The following is a 7,180-nucleotide window of genomic DNA, read 5'->3' as shown; positions in this document are numbered from 1 at the left end:
GCCTCAGCCTCCCGAGTAGCTGGGACTACAGGCGCCGCCACCTCGCCCGGCTAATTTTTTGTATTTTTTAGTAGAGACGGGGTTTCACCGTGTTAGCCAGGATGGTCTCGATCTCCTGACCTCGTGATCCGCCCGTCTTGGCCTCCGAAAGTGCTGGGATTACAGGCTTGAGCCACCGCGCCCGGCCTCTTTCCACTTTGAAACAAAGAGGAGCTGGAAGAATTTGCCATGAAACTTTTAATAATAGTCACGTGTCTTCCTTATGCATTTTTATATTTGCTTGTACCTTTGTTCAATAGAAAATGACAAATGCATGACTCTCCAGCCCCACCCACTCAGTTCCCACGTTCCCAGCTGATTCAGTGTTCTCTGATCCACTGTCTCCCCTGGCTTGTCTCATCACTCCAACATAGGTGCTCACATGCACATGCTTTGCCACTTCCAAGGGCATAGGATGAGGTGAGGAATGAATTGACAGTGTTGGGGTCTGGGCTTATCCACCTGCTGCTGGCATGGTCATCCGTAGAGGCAAAAGGAGTCTCCGGTTGGTCATCACACTTGGCATTCTAGAGCGTTCGAACATTTTTCATGAATGCTGACTCATTTAGTCATCAAAGGAACCCTGCAAATTAAGCAGAGTGAAACTATTATTTTCATTTTCAGGAGGAAACTGGGGCTTAGAAAGATGACGTGCCATGTGCAGGGTCTCATAGTAAGGATGAGGGAGCACAGAGACGAGAGCCTTCTTTTAGTCACCACGCCTACGCTCTCCCATGCCTTGTGCAAACATAAAGAACTCTGTGCCCTTGGTTTTTCCGTCACCAGCATTAAACTGGCTTATCTGGTGACATAGTAAGATTGTGACAGCAACCACTTATGCAGTGCTGATGATGATCCAGGCACCTTTCTATGTAAATGCTGTACACGGATTCACATCTAACACCTTTAAGAAGTTAAGTCCTGTTATCGTCGCCCGCATTTTACAAATGCGGAGACTCAGGTGTGGAGAAGTTATATCGCTGGCCCAAGTTTACGCAGCTGTCAACAGGTAGACTCAGCCTTCACACCCACGCAGTCTGGGTGCAGGCTCTGCTCTCTTAGCTACGGTGCCATAACTGCCCGTCACCTCTGTCTGTGGCCTCTGTCTGTGGTCAGGATGGTCAAGACCACATGGAGGCCAGGAAGGTTGTTACCTGACATATGGACAGAACCTTTGTGTCCTCCCGAAATTCGTAATTCAAAACCTTCCCCACTAATGTGATGGTATTGGGAGGTGGGGACTTTAGAGGTGATTAGAATAAGGGGGTTTCTGAGGAAAGGGCCCTCATATCGGGATTAGTGTCCTTATAGGAAGAGACACCAGAGAGCTGGCTTCCTCTCTCTGCCCCGTGAGGACACGGTGAGGAGGTGCAATCCAGGAATCAGGAAGAATCTGCTGGAGCCTTGATCTTGGATGTCCCAGTATCCAGAATGACAAGAAACTGCTGTTATGTAAGCCGCTCGGTCTGTGGTGTTTTGTTATAGCAGCCGGGGCTGACTAAGATGACTGCCATCCCCCTCCATTAAGTGAGCACTCTATGCCCCAAATCAAGCCCTGGAATGCCCCAAAGTCTCAGCTCCCTGGAGCCTGAGCTCTTCTCCCTCCAGCTAGGATCAGCTGTTCCTGGTGTCCATCTGGTGTGGCTTCATGTTCCCAGTGAAGCGGGCCAAACTAGGTCAGTGACAGCAGGAACGGGTGGCCTGCGCTTCCTGCGTCTTCCCGCTCCCTGAGCAATCTGGTCCAGTGGCTGAGAACAGTATCTCCCCAGGCTGCTGCAAAGCCCTGCTGAGGAGGATAGTGATTCAGACTGAGTGTGTCTTAATGGTTCTGCCTGCTCCTTCTTTGCATGTGTCAGAGCCTGCTGCTCTGAAGAGGTTTTCAAACTCACAGAAACAATGGGGCTGGCAGTTTTCAGCACAGAACTTGTGCTCACCAGAGGGGACAGGGCTCTTAGGGCAGTGAGAACCCAGGGTATGCCAGGAGAGCTTCCAATAGCAGAGAGAAAGAACTTGGATATTTGTAGCCTTGGCTCCTCACCGGCTGTATGACCCTGGAGAGTATAGTCATCACAGTAGCACTTATGGGCCACTCATTATGAGTCAGGCCCTTTGCTAAGCATTTTGCCCATATGCTGTTGTTCACTCCTTACAGCGACCCGGGTAGAGCGTCTCATTTTATGGATAAGGATATTGAGGTCCAGGGACAAGGAGGCTGAGTTATTTGCTCAAGGTCATACATTTAGTAAACAGCTAGGATTTGATCAAGATTGTTCCTTGTTCTCTCTCTCCTTTCCTCCCTCCCATCCACGCTCTCTCTCCTTTCTTTCCTCTTTCTCTTTTTTCCACTCAACAAATATTTGTAGCATCTGTCTGATGCTATGTCAACAGGGAGATACAGTAGTGAACACGACATTTTGGTCCCCACCTGATGCTAACTACGCTCTGTTGTCTCCCACGCCATTTAAGCCTTTTCCTGCCAAGCCTGCGTGGAGAAAATGACCCCTGTGAGGCCCCCACTGGGGTTCAGAAAGCAATACCCCAAAGTCTGGCACTTTGCTATGCAGAGAGGACTTAGAAGCTGCCTCAAAATCAACGTTCCTGTAACCTTACCTTGTCCTCTTCCTCTTCCCTACATCAAGTGCAGAGAAGGGCTCTCTGAAATTTCCTTATCTGGCCAATAAAGCTTTTTTCCAAAGGAAATGAAATTGTTTTAAGACTTCCTCCCTAGGGATCCCATCAAGTAACCAGGAAAGATAAACTGAAAGAGAAGAGGCTGGGTGTCATCAACACACCCAGACAGATTTTTCTTTTTTTTTTTTTGATGACGGAGTCTGGCTCTGTCGCCCAGGCTGGAGTGCAGTGGCCAGATCTCAGCTCACTGCAAGCCCCGCCTTCCGGGTTTACGCCATTCTCCTGCCTCCGCCTCCCAAGTAGCTGGGACTACAGGCGCCCGCCTCGTCGCCCGGCTAGTTTTTTGTATTCTTTAGTAGAGACGGGGTTTCACCGTATTAGCCAGGATGGTCTCGATCTTCTGACCTTGTGATCCGCCCGTCTCGGCCTCCCAAAGTGCTGGGATTACAGGCTTGAGCCACCGCGCCCGGCCCCAGACAGATTTTTCATCTATTCCTCTGAGGCCAGCTCGAAGAGATGACTTGGGAGATTTTATCTGCATAATAAGACACCTTTTGTTCCTGTGCAGCTCCACCCCTCACCTTCCCTAATGCCTGCCTCCCACCTCCCAGGTCCTTAAGTCTCTTCCCTATGAAGAGAGTATTTAAGCCTCAACCATCTGGCCCTCTTTGAGTTCGTATTGTATATGACTCCTGTGGACACACATGCGTGTAAATACATTTTATACGCCCTTTTCCTGTTAATCACCTTTCGTCAGTTGATTTTTCAGCAAACCTTCAGAAAACAAAGGAAAAGTCTTCCCTTTGCTCCCACACCCCAACGGTCTTCCCTTGGCTTTTAGATGCATTCAGAAGTGGGCATATTGAGACTGAGAAGCAGGAAGTATCTGGGCACTTGGGTACACCTGTTTGAAGCTTAGGGAGAGGTTGGGGAATCAACCTTCAGGAGTGAATGAGTCTGTCCAAAATGAAGTGTGTAGTGGGAGGACAAGAGGGATGATGAACCAAGGGTGGAACCAGGATGGTGGCAAGGCTGTGGGAATTAATGGATGGGTGAAGAAGAGAAAGCCCATGACAGGGCTATGAAGGAACATCAGAGAGGTGGGGGAAGAACCAGAAGAGAGTATTGTCCTGGAAGTCAAGGTAGGCGTAAGTGCCAAGTTATGGGGTATGTTCAACAGGGTTACGTGGCAACCTGATAGTTTAGCCTTCTTCAGCAACATTTGTTTTTTTCTAATGCACAGAATTCCTGCTCCTATTTCTTTTGATTTCCTTTTCCTCTTTAATAAAGTGGAAGGAAAAGCTCTGACTCTAGTCACCTGGACTCACTCCCTCAATGCCAACGCGCTTTTGCCAGGTCCTTCTATATCCTTCCTGTGGTATTCTCTCCAGCTAATTTTTTGCAAAAGTAAAATTGTCAACTTATTTACCTGTTCAACTGCTAGATGGAATTGTGTTGAAGTTCCATTTATACAAAATGCCCCAAATTCTGGTTTTGTAAGTTTTGCATAATTCGTAATGTAATGTTGCAAATACAATACATTTTACATTATTCTCCACTTAGAGTAGGGTTGGTGGTTTGAAACGGATGTTCCCTTCCCTCCTGAGAACTGCCACAAATTTCCTATTCCTGGCCTGAGGGATAGCCCATTGGCAGAATGAGAAGGTTGACACATGTGAAAACCAGTGAGCAATCTAGTTAATAACTCTGCCAGCTTCCTGTTGTTCAGAAAGATCACTCACTTGGATTAATTCCCCAGTTAAGTGTCCTTTTCACCATGGCAGCTTTCAATATTTGAGCAAAGCTTTACCAGGCAGGATTGCCACCCAAGAGAGCAGGGCGTGGTTTTGCCATCACGGTAGGCACTGGGCTCTGCCATTTCCACCTCAGGGACATCTTGCCAGGTCCTCACCACGAGCTTTGGGTTCTCATTCTTCCTCCCTCACCTGGGCCCTTCACAGAACTTTCTGCATGGAAGGTCAGAGCCAATACGTCTGGTGTAGCACAGTCTTCAAGTTTTATTTTTTGAAATGTGTATGTTTTCATATAGTTAGAAATTTTTAAAAATGTAAAGAAGTATAAAGTGAAAATCTTGACTTCTATTCTTGTATTCATTCACCCAGTTTGCGCTCCTCCCCATGTATCCAAAGGTAACCACTTGTATTAGTTTCCAGCTCAAACAGCGTGCTCTCCATGGACCAGCATCTACCCCTCCCGCTGGGTCCCATTGCTCCTTTCTGTGACTTCCTGCGTTCGCTGGCACCTGTGTGAGAGAGTACCCTATGTTATAATAAGCTGTTTGCCTGTATATCAGGAGTCAGCAAACTTTTCCTGTAAAGGGTCAGATGGTAAATATTTAGGCTTAGGGGACAAGAGGCAAAATTGAGGCGATTATATATGTCTTTATGACGAAAGAGAATAGATTTCCACAATATCATTATTGATAAATTCAAAATATAAGAAAAACTGAGTATAATGTTTTATAATTCAGGTCTACTAATGAGAACAATGTTTTTAATTTATGGACATTGTATCTGGGCATGATGACTCACATCTGTAATCCAGTACTTTGGGAGGCCAAGGCAGGAGGATTGCTTGAGGTCAAGAGTTTGAGACTAGCCTAAACAATAAAGTGAGACCCCATTTCTACAAAATAAATGAAAAAATAAAAAAGCAAAATTTTTTTAAAAATTAGCTGGGTACGATGGCATGTGCCTATGGTCCCGGCTACTTGGGAGGCTGAGGCAGGAAGATCCCTTGAACCCAGGAGGTCGAGGCTGTAGTGAGCTATAATGGCTCCACTGGACTGCAGCCTGGGTGACAGAGTATGACCTTGTTTTCAAAAAACAAATAAAAATAAATAAAATTTATGGACATTGAAATTAGAATTCCATACAATTTTACATCACAAAATATTCTTCTTTTGATCTTTAAAAAAATTTTTTTAAATGTAAAAATGTTTCTCAGCTTGTGGTGTATACAAAAACAAGGAGCAGCCAGATTTGGCCTGCAAACCGTACTGATTCCTGCCCTCCAGGATGTCATCTTCTCCTTGAAAGCAGGGTTTATCTTAGTGTTCCCTGTGACAGCTTGCAAAATCTCAATGCATATTCATTCACCACAAGGGTCTTGTCCAGCAAGTAATGACAGCTTTCTCACAGACGCTAAACAGAGAACTTCACATTTGCTATCTTACTTAAGGTTCACAGCAGCCTGATGAGGCACTATCATTATCCTCTATTACTGATGAAGCAATGGAGGAGCGAGTCTGTCCTACTCTGCCATGAAGCTGTTATGCAGTAGAGTTATGAAGCTGTTAAATCTGCTGGCCCAGTCACACGCAGTGACTCACGCCTGTAATCCCAGTACTTTGGGAGGCTGAGGCAGGCAGATCACTTCAGGAGTTCGAGACCGGCCTGGCCAACATGCTGAAACCCCCATCTCTACTAAAAATACTAAAATTAGCTGGGCATGGTGGCATGTGCCTGTAATCCCAGTTACACAGGACACTGAGGCAGGAGAATCACTTGAACCCAGGAGGCAGAGGTTGCAGTGAGCAGAGATCGCGCCACTGCACTCCAACCTGGGTGATAGAGTGAGACTCCATCTCAAACAAACAAACAAACAACAACAAAAAAAGTCTGTCGGCCCCTACAGCCCACAGACCAAACAGCACCCAGACTGCTTTCAGTGGGAGCAGGAGCAGAGACCCAGATCTGAGAGCAATTTCTTGGAGCTCCAGACTCACGGCCTGGAGAAAGCTGGTCTCTAGAAAGAAGGAGTTACCTGAGTGCAAGCAGAAAAAGCAAAGCCCCAACAGTCAGCAGCACCTTCCGGAAGCTCAGGACTAGGCATTGATCCTAGAACAAGTTTCTTGCACCCCACATTTCAACAGGGGCAAGAGGAACCCAATAGCTTTATTTTATTTTATTTTATTTATTTATTTATTTTTTTTTCTGAGACGGAGTCTCGGTCTGTCGCCCAGGCTGGAGGGCAATGGCCGGATCTCAGCTCACTGCAAGCTCCGCCTCCCGGGTTTACGCCATTCTCCTGCCTCAGCCTCCCGAGTCGCTGGGACTACAGGCGCCCGCCACCTCGCCTGGCTAGTTTTTTGTATTTTTTAGTAGAGACGGGGTTTCACTGTGTTAGCCAGGATGGTCTCGATCTCCTGACCTCGTGATCCGCCCGTCTCGGCCTCCCCAAGTGCTGGGATTACAGGCTTGCGCCACCGCGCCCAGCCTGTGTTTTATTTTTTTAAGAGACAGGGTCTCACTCTGTCACCCAGGCTGAAGTGCAGTGGCGAGATCACAGCTCACTGTAGCCTGGAACTTCTGGGCTCAAGTGATCCTCTTGCCTCAGCCTCCTAAGTAGCAGGGACTACAGACATGAGTCATGGCACCCAGCTAATTAAAAAAATTTTTTTGTAGACGGCTGGGTGCAGTGGCTCACTCTTGTAATCCTAACACTTTGGGAGGCTGAGGCAAGTGGATCACCTGAGGTCAGGAGTTCG

General features: G+C 47.1%; 1 long non-coding RNA gene across 1 annotated transcript in view; it reads left to right on the top strand.

Moving 5' to 3' along the window:
* The window catches only part of LOC108512910 (uncharacterized), a 118,820-nt gene that overhangs the window by 18,311 nt on the left and 93,329 nt on the right, over positions 1 to 7,180 (top strand). The gene's annotated exons all lie outside the window — the stretch shown is intronic.

Source organism: Rhinopithecus bieti, unplaced genomic scaffold, assembly GCF_001698545.2.
Source record: "Rhinopithecus bieti isolate Rb0 unplaced genomic scaffold, ASM169854v2 scaffold_28547, whole genome shotgun sequence".
NCBI lineage: Eukaryota > Metazoa > Chordata > Mammalia > Primates > Cercopithecidae > Rhinopithecus > Rhinopithecus bieti.
The sequence above is the reverse complement of the archived record's forward strand: the minus strand, read 5'-3'. Positions and strand labels throughout refer to the sequence as shown.